The 23,504-nt window shown below is 40.4% G+C and overlaps 1 protein-coding gene across 4 annotated transcripts in view; it reads right to left on the reverse strand.

Moving 5' to 3' along the window:
- Positions 1 to 23,504, reverse strand: part of sulf2a (sulfatase 2a) — a 96,059-nt gene that overhangs the window by 54,213 nt on the left and 18,342 nt on the right. For 2 of the 4 annotated variants that reach the window (XM_077528969.1, XM_077528970.1), the window contains exon 3: positions 19,353 to 19,410. The gene's annotated coding sequence lies outside the window, so the exon portion shown is untranslated. Of the gene's footprint in view, positions 1 to 2,006; positions 2,148 to 19,352; positions 19,411 to 23,504 lie in introns of those variants that run through there. The other 2 variants (XM_077528971.1, XM_077528968.1) reach the window with 1 other exon arrangement.

Below are 23,504 nucleotides of genomic sequence, written 5' to 3' on the forward strand. Positions count from 1 at the left end.
AATTAAAGCATATCAAAATGACATGTTTGTTCAACCATTAACATTACATCCACCATGAGAGCAAACCATTTTTAACACTTTAGATTGGTCAGTAATTTGTAAAAACAACACCCACACCCACATGTGAACTGACCAGTAGTATAGATCTGAAATTTACCAAATTGTGACTTATGAGGTTTTAGGACGGACGACACCAGCGAATATGGGATTATAGCACCAGATTATAGTGCCGGAAGTAAATGAACAAATGAATGAATGAATGTATTTGAATATAAAAGTAAACAGGTTGCTAATTGAGAAGGTCATTAAACAAGAGAGCAGCAGAAAATAGCAGTCATTCCCTTTAGGTCGTGGTGACAGTAAAACGGGCAGAAGTGGTCATGTGTGATCCCCACAGAGACCATTGTGTGGTGTCACCTTGACAGCTGCCACTGATATCCACCACCTGTCACCCCACGTCCAAAAATGTGGACGCATCCATCCACAATGCGTTTTATCGATAGTGTGCAATGAAGACGATGTCCTTTTCTTCATCAACAGCTTGAGTCAACAGCCGCCGCATTAGCATACAATAAATATTCATGCGAGTGCCTTGGCTACCTCGCCGCCACTTCTGCACATTTTCCAGCCACTTTACAAAACAGCACGTCAAGCGCCTTACAAATCCCACGCGGTCACTTGTGCATTCACAGCACGGCGGCGGCAAACACCATCAACAGGTCTCAAGGTCGCCACTCCTTGATTGTGAGCGGTTTTAATTTGCCTCTGAAAGAGATGACTGATGGTGGGAAATACTGTACGAAGATATAAGCACACCTGTGGTTGTGATTTTGTGCTCACTAACTTCCTATTAATGCCGTGTGTGCAGAAAATGTCATGCACATCTGTGGGCGTGCATGGGCATTAGTGCGTGCGTGCGTTGCCTTGGGGACAAGTAGACAGGTGGACTTAGCGGGAGCGTCCTCCTACTTGAGTCCACAGGCATCTCAGTGAGAAAAGAGGCCAGTTGATGTGGGGGTTAGAGCTTCCATGGAAGAGTGCGTTGTGATAAATAATGAATGCTTTAAGAACATGTATCTCCCTGAGCTTCCTTCCTTCCCTTCTTCCCTCCATCCTCACATTTGTTCATCCATCCACCCATATCGCTTCTTGCAGCATGGACCATTGAGCCGGCTCCAACATGAATATTTCACCCTCGAGGTCACTTCTTGAAGCCCCCTCCACTATCATAACCACCACAGCTTAGTGGTAAGTGGTGACACAAGCTCTTGACCCATAAAGATATTGACAAAACACGGATAGCGAGAATATTCGCTCGCCAAGAACATGTGCGTGGTTGTATGGGAGAAGCAGATGTCATAATGGCGACCCTCGAATAGATGGATGGTGAGTGGCTTTTAAAAAATGAACAGTGTTGAAGAGGTAAACAAACAAATTGTCCTACTGGGGAAACCCATAGTTTTTCAGCCTTGAGGTTGTCTCTAAATTTAGACAAGCACTCACTTGCAACTGGATTATATTTGGCTGAGTAAACTGAAGCTGAGACAATGAACGTACCGTATTTTAAAACACCCACTGAGACAAAGAGTCCACACCTAAGCTCTGAGAAGTGACCATTTCAACATCACATGACAATGAATTAAGCGTCCAATTGCAGCAAACTATAGTTGTTTTAACACTTTCTAAAATACGAATGGCGCCTACAGTGTGTCAAGTACCAACTTCTGCCTTTGAACTCTAAAGTCACAAAAGGCTAGCATCAAGCCAGCCGCATAACACATCAAGTCCAGTCTCGTCTTAGCCCAATGAGCACTGCCACATGACAAATATCAGTGACCGACAGAACAAATGAGAGTATTCATGTGTAAACTAGGGCAAAGCTCCAGCACTGTACCTTCTACACACGAGACAAGTCCTGCAGAGGAGCAAGCGGCCACTACAAGCTCATACACATTCTTCCCTTTCGTATTCTTGTCATACATGCACACAGATAGAATAACACACACCTGCTCCGGCAAGTCCATAGCATCTAGTCCTGTCCGGTCTGTTCAGATCCAGTCGCCTGAGTGAGGATCGCTTCCCACCCCCCGCGCAGCCTCGGTGCAGATAGCTCACTGTTATAAACGCACTGACAAGTGAAAGGAGAGAGGCGTGGTCTCACAGCAGATAAATACAAGCGGGAGGGAAAGAGGGAGGAGAGAGTTTCTCTCAATTTACAATTCAATTTTGCCGGATTTCCCGCCCCCTCCAGCATTTCTCTCCTGCTTCCCTCATCACATAGCATGTTGTCAATGTTAATCTTCCTGACTTTTTCCATCCTTCACCTGACCTGCTCTCCCAGTTGCCATAAGTTTTTGCTTTTTTATCTCGTGTGCTGCTTACTTTGGTATGTCTCTCATCTGCAGCCCTGACCATCTGTTGGAGCCAGAAAGCTTCACCTATTCACACTCTGATAAAGGCAGAGGCTCATAGGGGAGTGAGAGAAAGAAATGGGAGGGAATGAGGGATCAATCTTCATGGGGCAGGGGTGGGGAGGGAAAGCTCGCACAGCCTGGCACACACACAATATCCATCAGGCTGGCACCTCTGAGGCCAGCAAGCTGCACAGTTGTTCCAGGCAGGCAACACTCGGGATTGGGCTCACGGGCAAACAAATATAAGACAAACACCGAGTCGCCTCAATTTAGCCACAAGCATGCAAACTCCTTGCATGGATGACTTCACACCGCAAATCCACAAAAAGAATTTCTTCTTGACAAAACAAACAGTATCCACCAAGACGGATAATCCTATGAAGTCGAAGAGGGAGGGGAGGGGACAATTCAAAACCACACAGAAGGATGAGCAGTGTGTCCCGAATCCCTTTCCCCCCTTGTTTGATGCCAGGTATTTCTCTTGAGTGCACGTGTCACCGCCTAACCCTGACCATGGAGGGAGAAGCAAAGAAGAGGGCAGAGACATCAATCACTGTCCTCTATGGCCGTCCCATGATGGATGCAACTGTTTATCCCTTTCTGCAGGTCATTTAGATGCAGTCACAGCCAGAGAGATTGGTGATGGAGAACTCCTCGCCTCTCCTTTCTCACCCGGCCGAACAACATCGCTCTAATCCATTATCTGAAATTTTGAGGGTTTTCTCTGTGGAAATTTGAAGCAGGGGTAGAGAAAGATTAATTGCCGCCTCCTCTCAGTGTTTTCAATTACAAGGCCTAAAATGAATCATTCATCCTTCAGCTTGGCCAAACCGAATTTGATGTCAATGGATGAGATTAAAAGCAAGATAACATTCTAAAGTATTTTTCATAACTTACATTACTCACAACTAGGAGGGGCGGGTGAGTCGGGGTGGGGAGCCGTCAGCTAGGGCAGACCGCCTCGCTAAGCAGTGCTGTGGTGCCCCATCTGTGTCCCAGCCCCGCCACTACACCCCCCCCCCCCCCCCCCCCCACACACACACACACATACTTTTCTTTGAATCATCGTGGGGACTTCTCATTGACATAACGCCTTTACCTAACCGCCAGTCGGCGAGCTGGTGAACTCAGTAGTAACAGGGTTAGTTCTCACTAGACACGCTGGCATGATGACCGGGACCTTTCCCTGCTAGGCTTGGGGTTCTGGGGTGCCGCCCGTCCCCCGGTGGTCCCTCCACTCCTTCCCTCGCCAGTGTTCTGCCCTTCCACGCGCGGCTCGAAGTAGGGTGGGTGCGGATGCCCGCACGGCGCCACTGCCCGGCCCCTCCCCAGTGCCGATTCCTGGGAACGGGTGGTCCCCAGGGTTCAGGGGATGGGGGGGAGTTGGTGTGTGGCGGTTTGTTTGGGGGTGGGTGGTGGTGCGAGTGGCTGGGTGGAGGGTGCGGGAGGCGGGGGTAGTGTCTGGGGGTTTGGTGGCCGATGGGGACTGGGTTGTGGTGGGTGGTGGGATGGGTTCGTGGGGTAGAGAGGACTGTGGGCTGGTGGGGTGCCATGTGGGCCAGCCATGCCCCGTTCTGCTGTGTTGGGCTTGTGGTGCAGGCTGTGTCGGGGGTTGGTTCACCAGCCATTGGGTTGGATCTGGTGCTGCCGTGGCCTGGAGCGCCCTGGGGTGTTGTGCTTGCCTTGTCGGGCCGAGGTCGAAGGATTTCGTCTTTGGTGGAGGTTCATGCCAGATCCACTAAACCAGCATCTACTGAAATTCAAATAGAATTTGCTTTTCCCACTGGTCGCTGAATCAGTGGCGGCTGGTGTTTGTAGATCTCACTCTGCTTCATCTATCCTTCCTTCCTTTCTTTAGTCTTTTCTCTGGTCTCTTGAGGTCTCGCTAATTTGTTGGAATTTAAATGTTTTCTGGGGTTGGTGAAAGACTCTTAGTTTTGTATCTCTATGGGTGGTAGGTTGTGTCTGGTTGGTGCGGGATTTCACTTTGTTTCATCTTTCTTTTCTTTGATCCATCCTCTGGTCTCCTGACAACTTCACGACTGGCGGGACACTGAAGTATCCGGTTAAGGTGAAGGGTATGGGATTTTTAACAGGTTTCAGGTGAATTAAAGAGCACAAAATCACATGCACGCATGCACGCACACACACACACACACGCAAAAAAAAAAGAAAAAAAAAAGAGAGCGATGGTGATGATGATGATAATAATATGCTGATTCGGACAGGCTGCTGAATGAATAACACTGAGCTCTCTCTAAAAACAACACAATTTTTTAGAGATTGTAAATAAGTCAATGCATATCAGATCATGTTTGAGGTTGTGGGACTGCTTACATAAACGAGTAAGTTCTGTAACTTTTCTTAAAATGTTGGATTCTAGAAAATGCCAAAGAGACAGCCATGTTTTTCCTGAGTGGTGCCGACATACCAACACAGTAGCCCATTGACAATACTTAGGCACATGGATTATTCATGCTCCAACTCTCTTGCTCACTCTTGCATTCTCTTCAGCTGACTTGTAATTGGGTTTAGCATAGACCACCAAATGTCTTCCACGTCTTAGCAGATGACATGAACAAAAACCCCAGGTGCAATGAAAGACAGCAATGAATAAACAAGAAAGAACAGCAACTAAAAATGTGCTTTTTCCAGAGACAATCGAGGCCTTGGGTAGGAGTGGTGGCTCGTCAATAGTGCGCTGGTGTGGTGCCCTCCCACCCAGCTGAGTAACTTTGAAAGAAACAAAAATGTAATTTTGAAAATGATATATTATTAGAGATGATCGTATACCACTTTTTTTTAGACCGATACTTGTACAACTAATCAACTCTTGAGTAGTCACTGATACCGATGTAGCAATACCACTAGTACTTTCGATACATAAAAAAAACAAAAAAACAAACAAACAATCACAGATCATTCTAAAGAACTACCTATATTTCCCAAAATAGCAGTTTTCCTCAAAATTGCATGAAATTAATGGCAATTTTCAATTCTTCTAATTTGTTATTTCTATTTACTGAACGGAAAACGGTCACAAGTGTCGTGTGTACCGATACCTTGAAACTATAGGGCTGCGGCAAACATACTTGTCGACTAATCACCAACAGTAGACGTGATTAGTCAACTAATCAGCCATATGTAAATTGCAGCATATTGCACCAACAAGAAACTGCGCTTTTAAAACCAACATACGCTTATTGCTTGAATTCTTTAAAAGGTATGTACAAATTAATAATAAAAACAAGATTATAGCACATTCAACTTTGATTGGAATTTGCAGCATGTACCAGGATTCCTGACATGTTTATAAATGATGGAGCAACTTAAATTGGCTTTAGAATTTTTGTTGTTGTAAATGTTAAGTACATTTTAAAATTAAACCAAAAACTGCACAGTAACACAAATACTATGAAACTATCTAGAAATACAAAAATGTAATTTCTTTTTTTTTTATGAAAGATTAGGTGTTTTACTGGTTAATTTGTAATGAGGAAATGAAAATAAAACCCTCTCCTCTCTCCATGTGATTGCCGCACCCCCAGTGAGCGATACAGCGATAATGTAATGGTAAGTCATTATAAATGCATACACAACATTAGCAAACACATGAAAATCGGCAATATGTTTCTGGATCTGAAAAAACACGTGAAAATCATAGATACATTTGTGGATCTAAAAAAAACATTGATATCCTGAATATATTTGTTGATAATTTTCAAATTATTACAAATCTCTCCCCATAAAAACTCAACTCAACTTTATTTACACGGAACTGCACAACAACAACCACACATACGTGCCTGGCGAAAACTACTAGCTACTAGCCGCCCCTAAGTGAGAGATGATACAAAAGCATAACCATAAAGAGGCAGGTGCATACATAACCATTAATGATTATTCAGTGTTCATCCTGCTGTGATTGTGTCCTTGCCTGGGAGTGCGTGGTTACAAATGAATTTGTTCCTTGTTCCTGTGCCAGGCTGATAAAATATTCCCTTGTCAGCTGGCTGCATGAGGAGGGGTGCAGCTGTGGCAGACCCCTCATTGTACTCTATTGTACTCATCGCAGTCTCTCTACTGCTCTAGTTATTCTTCGGGTTGCTGATTCATGGCCACAAGTGTTCACTCCACACCTATGCATCTATTCCTTGTGTGTGAGAGAGACATGGTGATGATCATAACAATTTTAGAGGTTTAATTTTGGAAATGTCGTGTATGAGAGGCAATTGTTCCCTATAAGACAGATTTCTGCACCGTGAGTGTATGTGAATCAGCACTAATTTGGCAATTTGTGCACCAGTCTACATAAGCTTTTTCAAGGAGATTGTTTAAGGGAACATGTAAGTGTATTTGTAATCGCTATTTATTTACCAAGACAGCTTTTGTGTGGAACAATTTGTCCCAGGTACCCCAGTAAATGTTAAACTAGTAGCATTATTGTTTTGCCTTAAGTGTTGGAAGATGACAAGAAGCTGCAAAATCACATAAGCTCATTTACCAGAGGTGGGCATTCCGCCAGTACATAATGACGGACAGTCTGTCACTGACGGACACCCGTTATGCTGACAAATGAAGAGACGCTTTAAAAAAAAGAAATCCGGACTAAGCACTGATGGAAGTTGGTTTTCGTCCGTGAGCGTAATCATCACTAACCAGGTCAAGTATTGACAGACTTCTCAGTCTGTCACTGACAGACACTGATTTTATTGACGAGTGACGGACTGACGGACATTCTGTCTGTCGGTCCTAAAATAAAAGTCATGAAATGATGACGGAAGTGTGATGGTCTAAGGGGCTTAGGATTACAGTTTGGTCCGGCTTGAAAAAATAACAGACTGACGAATGACGGACCAGCAAACTTTTGTATAATGCCCATCTCTGTCCTTTACAAAGATGGCACTTTTCAGTTTCAATTGACACTTTCAGACTGGGGTTGTTCTGACAATATTGCACATTGGTTAAACAGAAACTACGACACAGTGCCACTAAACTGTGTCGTAGTTTTTGTTCTGGACTTTTTCATTTGTTTTAGACCTCCAGAGTGTTTGATGCTTCCGTGTTTGTGTATTTTGTGTGTGTACGAGCGTGTGCATCTCATTGTGTCCCATTACTTTCACCTGAGCTAAGCTTTGTACTCAACAGCTCCCCAAGGTAAACAAACACGAGCTATATTATATATATAAAATACATACTCCACCATAAATAATGGTGCATATTAGTAGCCAGTGCATGACAGCGTTTGAGAACTATCACACTAGCTGGAGTAGCTGGACCAGTGAGTACCGAATTTCTCCAGCCTTTGTCATTTCTGGGAGCGGGTTTCAACCACTTCCTAAGCATATTTTCTGTGCAGCCTTCGTTTTTAGTCTTAAGGCCTCAATACACCAATCCGACGTCGGTAGTCGGACAGCGTTGGGGCGACGGCATGCGCCATCTGATCAGTGTATCAATTACTGCCATAAAGTCGGATAGAGTTGGAATAAGTCGGGGGGTTGATTGAGCGTTTCCAGCAAATTCGACAAGTTGAATTTGCATCGAGGCAATGTAGCTGTTATTGGCTGTTAGCTAGTGAATCAGTGCACGGGGCAGAAAGAGGAAGTGACGAACGTGGATAAAAAGCACTGATAGAAAGCCTGGAGCGTTTTCTTTTTTCGCTCATTTTGCCCATCGTCACCCTGCTGTACCCTCCGCATTTGAACGTACAATGTCTGGACAGAAGATCGGGAAGATGACTTCGTCCCTTTAGTTCAAGAGAGACCGGCATTGTATGATATTACCGTGAAAAGATTCGCCAACAAAGGTATGAAAACCAAACTATGGCATGATTTTGGGACGCGATTTACTTTTATATACGATACTGTAAAAAAAGCCGGACGGTTTCATTCAAGTGGTGGGACATTGTGAGAGCAAAAGTAACCGGTATGCATTGCTTCTGTTTTTATATCCCGCGTATGGAGGGGAATTACTTGCGCATGCGCTGAAGGTACGTAATAGTCGGGGTCGGTGAGGTGTGTATTTACGGCATTTTTCTACGTGATGTGCCGACGTCTGGGCTGACGCCACGGGGGTAGGCGACGGTCACATTTGGCTGACGTCGAATTGGTGTATCTAGCTAGGCCTTTTTACAAATGAAAGGAGGGCAATTATATTCAGCTGAGGAGTGAGTTCGCCAGTCCGACAGTGTCATGGGGAAAAGAAAAAATGTGTTGATGATTTCATCTAAGTTATTCAGTGACAATGCATGATTCATTCACAGGCAAAGTTACAGTTACAAGTTACAGTTTTCCCTCGTTTTCCGCTGGGGTTAGGTTACAAAATATAACCGCAAAAAATAAAATCCACGAAGTAGTTAGCTTTATGTTTATGATAAATGTTTGAAGGGTCTAAAACCCCTCACCACACAGTTTATACACTTTTCTCATCGCGGCATTTACACTTTCTCACATTTCTCTCGTTTCAACATTCTCAATGCTCAAACCTTCATAATATTTTATAAAATAGGCACATTACTGTAAAAAAAAAAAAAAAATGCATGCAAATTTGCACACAAAAAAAATAAAAAATCAGCGATACAGCGAGGAGACGCAAAAAGTGAATCGTATTATAGCGAGGGAACACTGTACCTTGAATTGAATTGTCATACTCTCCACCCTCCAACCCCCACTAATTGCCTTGTGAAAAGCCCCCTGTTCACACATTGTCAAAAATTAATCCCGTCAACTCGACTGACCTGTGGTGGTAGTGGGTATTTCCGACAAAGGACAGAAATAGGGGATTGTAACCTGGAGCACCTGCAAGACCTTTTAGAAACCAATACATTGGGTGACAAAAACACAGCCACCTCTTTGGAAGTTGGTTTTATCCACTATTTTTTCCACCGCTTTTCCACATTCTCCTCTTCAATTCACTGGGAAAGCTGTGAAGACTCACACTTCTTTCATCATAACCTTTGGACCGCAAACATACACACCTATCCGAGCTACAGTATTGAAGTCCACAGCAGGTTGACAGAAATTGAAGAACCGCTTGCAGACCGTGGAATCCACAGATCAAAGAGCGTCCCCCCCCCCCCCCCCCACTTCCAATCAAACAGCCTTTTCCCCTCAAGAGTTGAGTGATCACAAGGAACGGAAGGCGCTAGGGGCCAAGAGGCAGCATATCTCGAGACAATTAGCAGAACCCCCTTTGACGGTGTTATTTGCATTCGTAATGTACAGCAGTCATTGTAACGTCTGCCAAAAATATTAATAAGAAGCGCTTGTGGGCTTGTATAACAAGGCACCCTAGTGTTTTCAGCACAAATACATTTGTAATCAGTTTAAAACATTATGAAGGCGGCAAAGCAGTACAGCAAAAACCACTGGGACTAACAATTTCACAGAACAACTATAAGAATGCTCGTCTGAATTTGTTTGGCTCCCACCATTGACATCATTACCTGTTCTTCCTTCTCTTTCAGGATCGTGTATTGCAACTATTTATTGTATTTTGAATGTTCGCACATGGACTGATTATTTTATTGCCACGTTTTCACCAGTAATAAACTACATATTTATTTCAGTATATTGTGTGTTCATATCTTCTATCCTCATGCATAGGGATAGACCGATAATCGGCCTGACCAATATTGGGCATTTTAACAAATATCGGTATCAGCCTTATTAAAAAAAATCTGATGGCCGATAAAACCATTTTAATCTCAGGTAAGTATTTATTTAACTTTATCAGAGATTCTGCTGACCCTGGGAACCTTCTGAACCTTTTTTTTTCTCTCTCAACATTAAAACAAAGAATAGTGAAAGTTTAAGATTTCAGGTATTTTTAGATTATTTTTTTTTTGGGGGGGGGGGGGCAATTATAGAGACGTATGGTATTTATGTGTTTAAGTTTCCATTATAATTTTTAAGATGTACAAATAACCTTGAGAGCTCCCATAACATTTTGTTAGAAATTTAAAATGATGTCTATTTTCTCAGAAAAAAAAATACATTTTGAAAAGTCTGAAAATTTGTTCACTGAAAATGAACATCAGTATTTCAGTGAATGGCACCTTTTATTACCACAGATAGTACCACTTAAAAGCCTGCAAAAGTCACTGTTGAAAAGGAATTGACACAAGTTAAATGAACAGCACACTCTTCTTAACCACGGTGTCATCCCTAACGCACATTTTAATATAAACCTAATAACTAGTAAAATACAGAACACCTGATTCCTAACACTTTAGAACTCACTAAAGTCACTAAAAATAACTATACCTGTATATCATTGACAAGTAAGAAATAGAAACATTGCTATTTACAGCTTGAATGTTTTGAAAGGCATTGAGGGAGTTTTCAAATTCAAATCAAATTCATTCAAATCGTCTGAGGGAGTGACATCATTGGTTGTGTCCGAATGTCCACCCTTATCCCCTAACCCCTCATTATGTATATATAGCCCTCACTCTGTTCGGCGATTCAGACAGCCAGCTCACTACTTGCCCGACCGTACCTTTCATGACCCAGCGGTGCATAAATCTTCAACTATTTATTATGAATAAAAATGTTGTGAAACTGATTTGGAAATTTTATTTCCTTTGTTGTATATATTTTAACTTAAACTAATTATTTCCATAGTATATAGTTAATAATAATAATAATGATTTGTTGCTTTGATTATTGTGCTTGAGCTACTGCTTGTTTTTTTTTGTCCATACGCGCAATGCACTGTCGTCTATATCAACCAGTTGAGTGACCATCGATGTTTACTACTTCAAGATGCATTATGGATAATTTTGAGTGCACTACATTTTTTTCTTTTGGACATTCAGACGCCCTACAAAATGGTGTGACCCCTTCATAAGTGCACTATATGGAGCGGGTGCACATTTGGACACAGCCATTCTTTTCAGTCCACTAACTACTCAACGTGTCCAGAAATAGGAAGGAGTTAGGGATTTGCGTTTTCAAGGAAGTACAGTCACTATTTTGAGTTTGTGTCAGCTAAAACAGAAATATTAAGGTTTACCACACACTTTGTGCTCTCTACAGAGGTTATGTAGCCATGGCAATAACACTACGTAAAAAAAATAAACATGGCTCAATAAAATGTTAAGTAATCAAAAAGTAACTAAGTTACTTTTTAAGGTAAGTAGTCAGTATAGTATTGAAATTACTTTTTAGGGTAACTGTGGGCAACACTGCGCACCAGACATTGAAGTGCTTCTCTGGCAGTTTAACCTCTCAGTCTCAAATGTAGCATAGTATGCATTGTAGCATAGTAGTATAGTATGCATAGTAGTGCAGCATGTGTTGTAACTAAAATTACAATAATACAGTACAACCAGAGTCAAAAAACAAAAACCTCTTTGATAGTGTCACTAATTATCTCTGTAAAGGTTTTTTTTGTTTTGTTTGTTTTTAATTTAGTCTAGGTATGTCAAGCAATCATATTATTTTCCCATGTTTTCCTCATATTTTGTGGTAGACACGTTAAATATTAAGTGTTTTTTGATGATTTTTTTTAGTTTTTTTTTCTTCTTCAATGCATTTCAGTGCAATGGAATAATAGTGTTGTCCACAGTATACAGTACATGAAAGAACATGTACCTGTATACATAAGAGTAAACATAAAAATATACATAAAAGAACACAGCACAATCACAAACTGAAAACTACTGACTGCCATCCACCTAGAATGGAGGGCGGTAAAAACTGATCAAATATGCAAAATGCAAGAACAGCAAAACAGCAGTCTAAAGTATCATAGTACAGTGACGAAGCTCAACGTCAAAGTGTCTTTTGTATAAATGTATGTCATTGGTGCTATTCATAATTCATAGGGAATAGAGACCGAGCCAGCCCGCGAATAGCAAGAATCCTTGTATAATTGACACCAATTGAAATGCATTGTTCTTGTGAGTGTACGATGTGTATGTACACTGTGGATATACTGCATGTATAATATTTTATGTGTACAAATAGCTGAGAAAAAAAAAAATACCGTGTTCATTCATTGTACTGCTTTCAAACGTACTCTTCGTATGCGTGCACAGCCATAAACATTCCATTCAGTTAGAAGTGCACTTGAATGCAACATTGCAATCTTTCGAGTCAGTGAAGAGCCTGAATTGAAAATGAAAAGACTTAAAACAAATATGTAAATTAGCAAGCAGCCGTGTTTGGTGTTCTCAATAATTAATGGCTTGTTTGTACCAGAGTGGACCTTTCTTCTTTTTAGTGTCGCTATGTGCATCTGCAAGCGAACACTCTGAGGCATGCAACAAGGAGCTGATGGGGTTTAAGCCAAATAAATGACATCACCGTTGAACAAACATAGCTGCTGCAAGGAGGTGTTGATTATTCATTTATTTATTTCTGTACTCCTGAATGCAAAATACCTGAAGACAAAAGCAAAACATGAAGAGATTTAATGAGACGTTGAGGACTTTGAGCACATGCAGATGTTTTACCAGCCTCAGCAGAGTGACACTTAAAGCCCACTAAAAAACATAGCAGCCTTTTATAAAGTGCCTCTCCTTATTTCGACCCACTGGCCATGTCTAAATGGCTGGCCTGAAGCCGCCCTGTAAGCAGACTAACGACAAGTGGGAGGATGAAATAACTCCTTCCCGGGAGAGGGAGCAAGATGATGAATTGTGTAAAATCTCTGTTGGCGATGCATTTTAAAGACGTCACTGCAGAAAAGAGCTGATGCTGACGGAGCACAGGACGGCTTATTAAAGTCTGTCTTTCTGTCCAGCCATGTGACAAGTCGCTCCTTAATGAGCTGTCTGAAGTCAAACAAGAGAAATACCAACACAATAAATTATGAGGCTCATCGCTTCCTGTTTGCCTGCGCTCAGATACGGCTGGGTAATCTCTCTATCTGGTCTGCCACCATCCAGAATGAGATTCTGTCAAATGGCATCCCGCAATGCTCCGGTTCATTTGCATAACTGCACTCAATGTCTCCAGTCAAGCTGGTGGCATGTTTTTCTGCAGTTAATTAGATTCTGGAATTAGTTTTCCCAAAAGAAAGAAAAATACAAGATGGTTGCTCTTTTATTCTCATTTGGAAGTGACAAGATAAAATTGTGTATGAGGGTAATTGCGTAGCAGACAACCGGAGTGAAAGAATGTATTCTTGTAGTATAGGGGCTAATACTCTGGTCCAATTTCTGCCTGTTTAGCATGCAGGCCGTGAACTGTTCCCTCTGACACGGCAAACCTCATTAAGATAGAGCAAACTCATTCACTCGAGAATGAAAGCTAATTCTCCATACTTTTTTTTCCCCCTCTCAGAGATATAGAGACAAACCTAAATTGGGTCTTTGGGGACAAGAACACATGAAGGTAGAGCCCCCCCCCCAACTCTCATCATCACACTTTTACTGTGAACTAAACTGAAGGACACAACCTTAAGCTCCTTTTGAACTGATGCTTATCAGAATGAGGACGAACTCGAACCTTCAACGCTGCCAACTCATACTGGACTAAACTGTCAAAGGGATGGACATCAAAAGAGATCACACTCGCGTATCTATTTTTGCTCATACATCACATATAGTATGACCTTTGGACAAAGACCAGGTGGATGGTGGAGAAGACAAAAGGGAGGAAGGGCCTGCAATGGGCGCACGTCCATGAAGCGAGCGCGCAGCATGGGATGTGACATTTAGCAAGAACAGCAAAATGTCATGTCAATTAATCAGGAACACCAACACCGGCTGTATCAATACTCGGCTCCCTCACACGCTGTCTTTCAGCATGCGCACACACCTCGTCTCTGTCTGTGAAAGAGCACTATCAAGATGGAGTGCTGTGGCTTGGCGCTCCTCTTAATAATATTTCTGCTTCTTCAGCTTGGACCCACACAGAGAAATGGAATGGATCCATCACTTACACAATCACAGAGCAAGGCCCCAGGAGATGGCGTACATTTTCCACTGCAGGGAGTTGCAAATTGCTTTTGAATAACCACAGTCTAATTGACGGGAAAAGAATGCGCTGTCATAAACTGTCATCAACACATTTTTCACTTTGTACGTGCTCTGAGCCATTTTTCTGTTGCTTTTTTTCCACCTCAGTCTCTCCCCGGTACGCTGACTATGTTTTAAACTGTTTCTGTGAGCTGCATGGCTCTCCCTTAGGGGACTGAAAACACTGGAACAATTGGCTCATTAGAAGTAAAAACACATCAAAACAGTACACAATGCGGCTGGAAGCCCTTCGGAGGAACGACAAAGTCAGGGAGGGAAGAGCACAGATGGATGGATATGAGACACTGGAGGGTAGTAGTCAGCGTGGGAGGGGTTAGAGATAGACAAGCAGAAAGGCAACCTCAGGTCCTACATGCACTGAGTACTTCTCAACTATATTGCTTGTGAGTCCATTTAAGAGTTCACTTTCTGACACACATGAAGTTCAAGAAACTATTTACACTGCAATCCAAAGTTATTGGAACAGGGAGTTGTAAACTGAAAACAATAAGTTTTGACATCAATACACGACTACAACCCCTAGCAAAAAGTATGGAATCACCAGTCTTGGACGAGCACTCACTCAGATGTTTTTTTCTGTAGATCAAACTCAGATAAAAAGCATGAAACAGTCGAAGGTCATTCCAAAGTGCAACATCTTGGCTTTCAGAAACACTAAAAGAAATGAAGAAACATTGGGGCCTATTGACTAAAGGTTTGTGTTGCCTTTGCACCGCGCTAACCGGCAAAAATGAAGCAATTAGGGAGCGCCTAATTCACTAAACACGCGCAGATGGGGAAATCCGTCACTAAGTGCGCGGCCAAACAGATTGTGTCACAGTGCGCCGGTGTTATTTGCGTGTGTGTAAATGAGGTAATTTGCATACATTTGACGCAAAATATGCTCACCCCAATGTAAATGAGACTCATTGATATGCAGCGTCTAATTCACTAACGCCAGCGCAAATAGAAACACGGCGTTTGCGTGACGCAAATAACGTTTTTGGAAAGCATGTATTAACCTGACGCACCTCGATCTCCGGGCAGTGCATGTCATTTGCCGCACAACATGCGCGGCTGATCACGCAGAGAGGAGAGAAAGAGAGAGAGAGGAGGAAATATTTCCGTGTTAGTTTAGGACACATAACGTAACCCGGGCTGATAGGCAATGGCGGGGAGGCATTTTACGATCATTCTTATGTGCCAGATGCATACTGTACACCCATATGCTCCATTGTGTTACTTTTATAGAGTAAGTGCAGGGAAATAAATATGGAATCACTCAATTCTAAGAAAAAAAAGAAAAGGGAATCACTCCATTTTTAGCATAAATTAAGGAAAACAACCAGTCAAATTCATTTCCTTAAAGGGGCTGTCTGCCAGATTCACTCAGGAAAATGCACTTTTTAAATACAGGATGTACACACTTTAACTTTCTCTCAGTCTACACATCTATGTTTTTGTTCATCTTTTGTGGTAATTTCATCCTAAACCCCCACCTCCCCAGCCTGTATTTTGCCATTTTGTGTTTGTTTTGTAAACAGCGGGACGTTTCCGTGGGAAGACAGTATTTACAACCCTCCAGCCAATCGCAGAGCGGGGGGGTGACGTTTCGCAAACGGGGCTGGGCGAACGTGTCAGCTGCGTGACGTCACTCCCGCGGCAATTTGAAAGCACGCACGGATTTTTTTTTCTTCACTCACTCATTCACACACGTAAGCTTCTGTGAGTGAGTGAGTGAGTGAGTGAGTGAGTTAAAAAGTGCAGTTATCACACCTTGGAGGGCTGCTGGACCAAGTGGATTGGCAAGAATCATGGCTCCAACAAGGGAGATGTCTCTTAAGACCAAAGACAAGATTATCAAACTTCTTGAAGAAGGTAACTCTACACGTATGGTTGCCAAAGATGTGGGCTGTTCACAGTCAGCTGTATCGAAGATCTGGACTAAGTACAAACAGCATGGGTTGTTAAAGTCAAGCATACTGGTAGACCATGGAAGATATCTAAGCTTCAAGACATACAAGAAAGCTAAAAGGAAACCATCACTGACGCTTAAACAAAAAAGAATAAGACTGCAATTGGCTAAGGAGAGGCAATCATGGACTGTGGATGACTGGACGAAGGTTATCTTGAGTGATGAGTCACAAATCTGCATTGGACAAGGTGATGACGCTGGAACTTTTGTTTGGTGCCGTTCCAGTGATATTTACAAAGAAAACATCTAAATTCCCACAGTCCTTGATGATATGGGGCTGCATGTCAGGCAAAGGCACTGGGGAGATGGCTGTGGTTAAATCTTCAATAAATGCACAAGTTAACATTGACATTTTGGACAGCTTTCTTATCACTTCAATTGAAAAAATGTTTGGGGATGATGAAATCATTTTCCAAGATGACAATGCATAATGCCACAGAGCAAAAACTGAGAAAGCATTCCTTGGAGAAAGATGCATCCAGTCAATGTCATGGCCTGCAAATAGCCCAGATCTCAACCCAATTGAAAACCTGTGATGGAAATCGAAAAAAAAAACATTAAAAATGGTCCACAGAAAGGCTCCGATCTGCAAAGATTATCTGGCAACTGCAATCAAAGAGAGTTGGCACCAGATTGATGAAGAATACTGTTTGTCACTCATCAAGTCCATGCCTCAGAGACTGCAAGCTGTCATAAAAGCCAGAGGTGCTGCAACTAAATACTAGTCATGTGTTTTGATTGTTTTTTTTTCTTTGTCTGTTTTTCATGATTCCATATTTGTTTCCTCAGAATGGAGTGACTCCATAATTATTTCCCTGCACTTGCTCTATAAAATTAACATTCACTGACTAGCACAATGTTTATTCTTCATTTCTTTAGTGTTTCTGAAAGCCAAGATGTTGCACTTTGGAATGACCTTACAACTGTTTCATGCTTTTTATCTGAGTTTGATCTACACAATAAAACATCTGAGTGAGTGTTCGTCTAAGACTCGTGATGGCATACTTTTTGCTATGAGAAAAGAGATCAAAGGATCTACGGGTAAAAAAAATAAAAAATAAAATTTGAAACGTGACATAAGCAGGATAATCAATCAAAGTCATTGCACAAACATCGGCATAAATCCTGAAGAAGAAAGAAACCACAAAATGTACTAAGTAACAGTCGTTGAATGGGTAGACCAAGAAAAATAACAGCTGATGACAGAAACATTTTGGGAGCTGTAACGAAAGACTGTAAAACAACTGCAAGTGAAATCAGTAACATCAAAAGGGCAGGAAAGAATATCACAATCTTTGTTCATCACCAGACAGAAACCCAATTTGAACGTGCATTTTCTTTTTTTGCTCTAAATATTATTGCCTGACAATAAAAGCTGTGGGAGGTGCAGACTGCCCATAAATGGTGACATTTTTCCCTTTAACATTTGACAGAAAGTACATTTTTCATCACACTCATGTGCGACAATCAAATTTTCTGATTAATAATAATGTATTATTATTATTATTATTATTGTTGTTGTTGTTGTTGTTGTTGTTGTTGTCGAATATTTATGTTACTGACAAGCTCCTGTTCTACTCGTCAGTCTATTTATCATTTATATAGTGAAAATGAGTGGAAATGTGAATATTTACTTCATAAGTCGATTTACAGTGTGTGCCCCTACACTTTCTACATGCACCACTAAATTTTTTTATTTCAAATTAGGGGCCACTGTGAGAAAAAAAAAAAAAAAAGGTTATTGTGAAGCCCTAACCCAAACGTCTAAACCTGTCTCATCTGATATTCATTTTTGATGTCAAACCAGAAATGCTGTCAGCCTTCAACAGAAATAAAGGAGCTGACCTCACTGTTCTTATACTTTTGGAGTGAAGTGTAGATTCCATTAAAGTGTCATTTGTGCTGCCTACATAAAAAGAAATCATCACATTACTGACACTGTTGGGAATTACCTGGAGATAATTTCCCTGAGGAATAGAACATTAAGGCTGTCAGATTTTATTTACACTTAAAAACAATGCTGGTAGATAGTGTACTGCTATTACTTTCAGAATATACTTAATTTTAAACAACAATTTGTCTGAAAATAGTGAGAAGGAGATAAAACCAAGATGATAGAATTAAATCAGCTTCAACAAGTGAACCTCACTTATATTATGTACTTCAGTTTACTATGCGATATTTGTAGTTATGAAAAGTGTTGTTGACATTAATTGGAACTTACAATCCTACTTTTGTTTCCTACTTTTGTTGGTGGCGCATCACAACTGGTGGATGTCTGGCGCGATATACTGTACTGTTGTACAAACAAAACAAACATTTCTAGCTTCACTCTTAAACACGATGAAAGGTCGGGTTGTAAATTATACAGTGGCTATAGATCAGATTGAGATTTTTAATGTTTGTAATAAACAGGCGCCAGGATACTTCCATGTAGCAGAAAAATGATTGGCCACCACTGACCTGAACTGAAAAGAGTTTAGATTTATTTTATTTTAAAGTTTTCTTAAATATATATCTAATTTAATAGTAAAAGTAATTCAATGCTAATGGATTCATTCCATTTCGCCGTCAAGTAGCATCATCTTGATTGTGTGAATTTCCACCTTGTCTATTTTGTGAATTAAAACACAAGTTACATTACAGTCTGTGCTCCTTATCTCTTTGAAGTAATTTATCTCACGTAACATCTTTTTGACCGTGACTCAACACATTCAATCTACCGTACTAGAGAAGAAGGCTAAAATCATCATTTACAGTTCCATTTTCTCAATCACTTTGCCTTGGTCAAATGACATGTAAAGTTTATTACTGCCATTTTGACATGGTCTAATAAATACATAAAAATAAAAATAAAAATAAACTATAGGTGCCAATAAAGAAATATTGGAAGGAGACACTACTAATCTTTTAAACAAATGTATGTGAAATTGAAAATGTCTCAACGTGCCATGAATGAGAATACTTGAAACATGGGAAAACTCATCTCTCTTACCTTAATTACGCATGCCAGCTCAGTCACTCTCAAGTGACGCCTCTTGTCAAGTAGTTGCCTGGAGCAAGGAAAAAAAGAAGAGAAAGTGAATGAGTGAATGACCTTCAGTGGCAGCCACATTTTGTGCTACATTACACCAAGGCTTACCACCTGCAGCAGCTGCAACCTTTTGGATTCAGAATGTACAGAATATAGTTTTGTTGTGTTATTTGTATGTCTATCCAACCATCTTCTAGACCGCTTGTCCATATTAGGAATGTGGGTATCTCAGGGCACATAGTCATATAGGTCACACCTATCAGACCATTTTCAAACATGAATGATTTTGTATTCTGGGATGAAGCCGGAATAAATTGGAGAAAACATTCAAGTATGGAAAGAGCATGCAAATTACACACAGAAAGGATAGGGCTGAGATTCGAACCAGAAGATCAAAACTATGAGGGAGACAAGCTCACCATTTACAACGCTGTTGCCATTTATGAGTGTGTCTGTAATTATTTCTCCACATCTAAGATATGATGTTGATTAGTGGGGTTGTTGCAGCGGACCGTGTACATTGCATCATATCGTTACCATGAGTTTCTGACGTTATATTTTGCCTCACTTGTGAGTAGGGTATTTGAAACACTAAATTCTACACGACTAAAAGCGCCATATAAAACGGTCATGTTAAACACACTCCTGAATCAACACAGAGTATCGTTATTTTTGTAAGAGCATAACTAATAGAGAATGTTGTAGTAGTATGTCAGATATATAGCTGTACCTAAAATTTTGGCCTGGGACTTGTGAATGTAGCTTATGTGTTGTGTTACTAGGATCCCCACACTACGTGATGTGGAAGATAAATAAAGTTTGCATCCTGGTAATGACTAAGTTTGCAAGTTAGTTATTATCTTCTAATGTAGAATACATTGATTTCAGTTAACCTACCTCTTGTGACGTCATATCTATGCGTCCGTTGTGCAACGGCTTTAGCGGAGTGTTGACTTGCAGTGCCATCTACTGCTCGATAATTTTAAACAAACAGCGAGGGACAGTTTTCACATGATTTAGAAATATTATATTGTTCTGTTCAATAAAGCATTTAAAAAAAAACGTTACTTTAAAATTATGTGAACACTTAGTTTATATTATGCATTAGCCATATTTAAAACGAGGCTGGATTTAATCAGGTAGCGTTCTGTCAAAACCAAATGGAAGTTGTTATTCCTTTCACCCTGAACTACATAAACGCATCACCGCATTTTTGATCATGCCATGAGTATTTGAATGAATTGATTGTTAGGGGGGGAACCAAACTTATTTGATAGAATCGGATTGATATTGTCCGTCCATCCATCCATCCATCCTCTTGACCGCTTATTCCTCTCAAAGGTCGCGAGGGTTGCTGGAGCCTATCTCAGCTGGCTTTGGTTTGGGCAGTAGGCGGGGTACACCCAGAACTGGTTGCCAGCCAATCGTAGAGATTGATATTGTTAATAATAATTTTACTCTTAAATATTATTATTATCATTATCATTATTATTATTATTATTTCTTTATAATAGTACATTAGACTATCTACTATATTTGCTAAATTTGTTTCAGTGATTGGAATTACCTTTCAAATACAGTACTGTACAGTATTGTTATTTCATCTGACACACGGGGGCGCCCTTAGTCCACATAATACTTTTCTGTACTAAACTGAATGCCATTTTAAAAAACAACATAAAATTTTAAGGAAATACATGAAATATTTTTGGGATCTATAAAAAAAATAAAAATAATAATAATAATAATAATAATAATAATAATAATAATAAATTGTAGGTTTTATTTTTCCAAAAGTGACCACTTTACACAGAATATAACTGGGCATAATCATTTAAGTGTTTTATTTGTTGGACTCAAACAATTAATTCTAACCTTACAACTGAAAACTCAACTTAAGATGTATCATAAACAGCCTTGTTCATTCAAGCATCAATTGTTCCTGAGGGGTGTGTATGCTGTGGGAAGAATGTGCTTGGATTACATAAATTCATCCCAGAGTTATGGGAGAGCAATAGAGAGTATAGCAATAACTTGTAGATCCCATCTCCATGAGAACACTTCAAAGAGCTATGTTTAGTTTTCATTATCTCTTCAAGCAACAAAGGTAATAAAAAGGACATATTGTACAAAAAAACGCAACTCTAAGAACTCATTTATACTGACTGTCTAGCAATAGGAAATGCGCTACTTCTACTCCTCAGGCCTGTTTCCTTGGCCAAGATTGCAAACCTCCTGATTCTGCTTCTTCTGATTTATCAGACCTTACACTTCTATTTTAGGAGCCAAAACAGTAACATGGATGCTTATATTGACAGTTTCCCCAAAGTATTGATGAAACAACAGTGCATAGCATCCAGGCAGAGAAGTTTATATTCTGTTCAAACATTTGTATTATTTATTTATTTTTTCATATATATATTTAAAGGTTATCTTAACAGTTGTTTTCACTGCTGCTAAATGGAGACATGTGGTTAGCATGACTGTCTCACATTCAAATGGACACGGCTTCAAATCTTGACTCAGGCCCTCCTGTGACAAGTTTGCATATCCTCCTCGTGCTTGTTTGAATGTTCTCTGCATACTTCATCGTTCTCCCACATTCCAAAAACATGCATGTCATGTTAATTGAGTCAAAAAGACTCTAAGAGGGTCTGAAACTGATGTATCGTCATACTGTTACATATATTTTGCCCCTGCAATTAATTGTTTTATATATTTCTGATAACAAAATGAATTTAAAATCAAAAGTAAAGGTAAATTATGGCGCACAAATATATATATGTATACAACTAGTTTTCAATTCATTTAAACAGGGATTTGTTGTGTGTGTGGATGTGGGTGGATGGGGGGGGGTGTTCTGTAAAAGGTGAATCAAAATTGCTACATATATTGTGGCAAATTCATTTAGCAAGAAATATGACGTTGAGACACTTTATTTTCTTTGTGGTCCACATTAAATGTTGCAGTAGGCCAGATCTGACTTTGAGTTTGGCAACTGTGCTCATTTTGTTGTTCAATGCTTTGAATGTTAGTGTTAATTTGGGTCTGCCCCCATCCCAAAGTCAGCTGGGATAGGTGGCAGTTTACCTGTGACCCTAACTGATCGATTAGAAATACTTAGAAATAAACTAGCTTTAGTGTCTAAGGAATCTGGTGGGCGCTTCTCCTCTAATGCAAAATTGCTACAGACCAAGGGTATGACACAACAAGGTCAAGCAAACGTTTTCAGGACCACCTGCAGATGGTTGGACCATTCAGGGTGCCATAACATGGCCATAAGAAAAGCTCTCAAGTCACTTTGTTACAATACAAGTTAACACACTCGGAGGAGTTTACAGCTGGAGCAGATACACACTAAAGTGCTTTACGAAGTCCATGCCTGACAGGTTTGACAATGATGCACATTCACACTCCGACACCTGCACACACACACACACACCTTTTTTTTTTCCTTTTTTTTTTTAAACAATGACCTTTATTTTGATTGCTTAAAATAACACCATATGACTTTCATGACTTATTCAAGGTGCTAAAATTTGATGACACTTGGTTTTAACACACAAAATTTTTAGGCTCACAAGAACACAATTCACATCGCATAGCAACACAAACAGACTGTAAATTATTATTCCATTTCATGCACTTTTCAGTTAATATCCGTCAGTCGAAAGAAAACATTCCATGATACTACAGGTAAAAAAACAAAAAACAAAAAATGAGCACTTGAAACTGTTTTGAACTGTTAATAGTCTACAAATCCCCATCATCGAAATAAATGGCTCCCTGTTTTTTCTTGACAATGTTGCTGTATAAATGCATTTTATGTTCATCCTGAAATTTCACGTGAAGGCCAAATATCCCAAACTTTTTGTGAGTAGTGTATAGAATAATCCAGATGAACTCATTTGCTCCCAAAAACGTATAAATACGTTTTATCTTAAATGTTTTAAGTGTCCCGAAGACGTATTTATACGTTTGTTTGTTTTTTCAGGCTGGCGCATAAAGAAGGCTTTGATGCAGCCTCTCAACTGCAGAGAAAGGGTGGAAAAAAATGGTAGTAATTACAAAAACATCCAGCAGGTGGCAGCAGAGTATAAGAGATCAACCAGG

The sequence above is a fragment of the Festucalex cinctus genome, chromosome 8 (assembly GCF_051991245.1).
Source record: "Festucalex cinctus isolate MCC-2025b chromosome 8, RoL_Fcin_1.0, whole genome shotgun sequence".
NCBI classification, from domain to species: domain Eukaryota; kingdom Metazoa; phylum Chordata; class Actinopteri; order Syngnathiformes; family Syngnathidae; genus Festucalex; species Festucalex cinctus.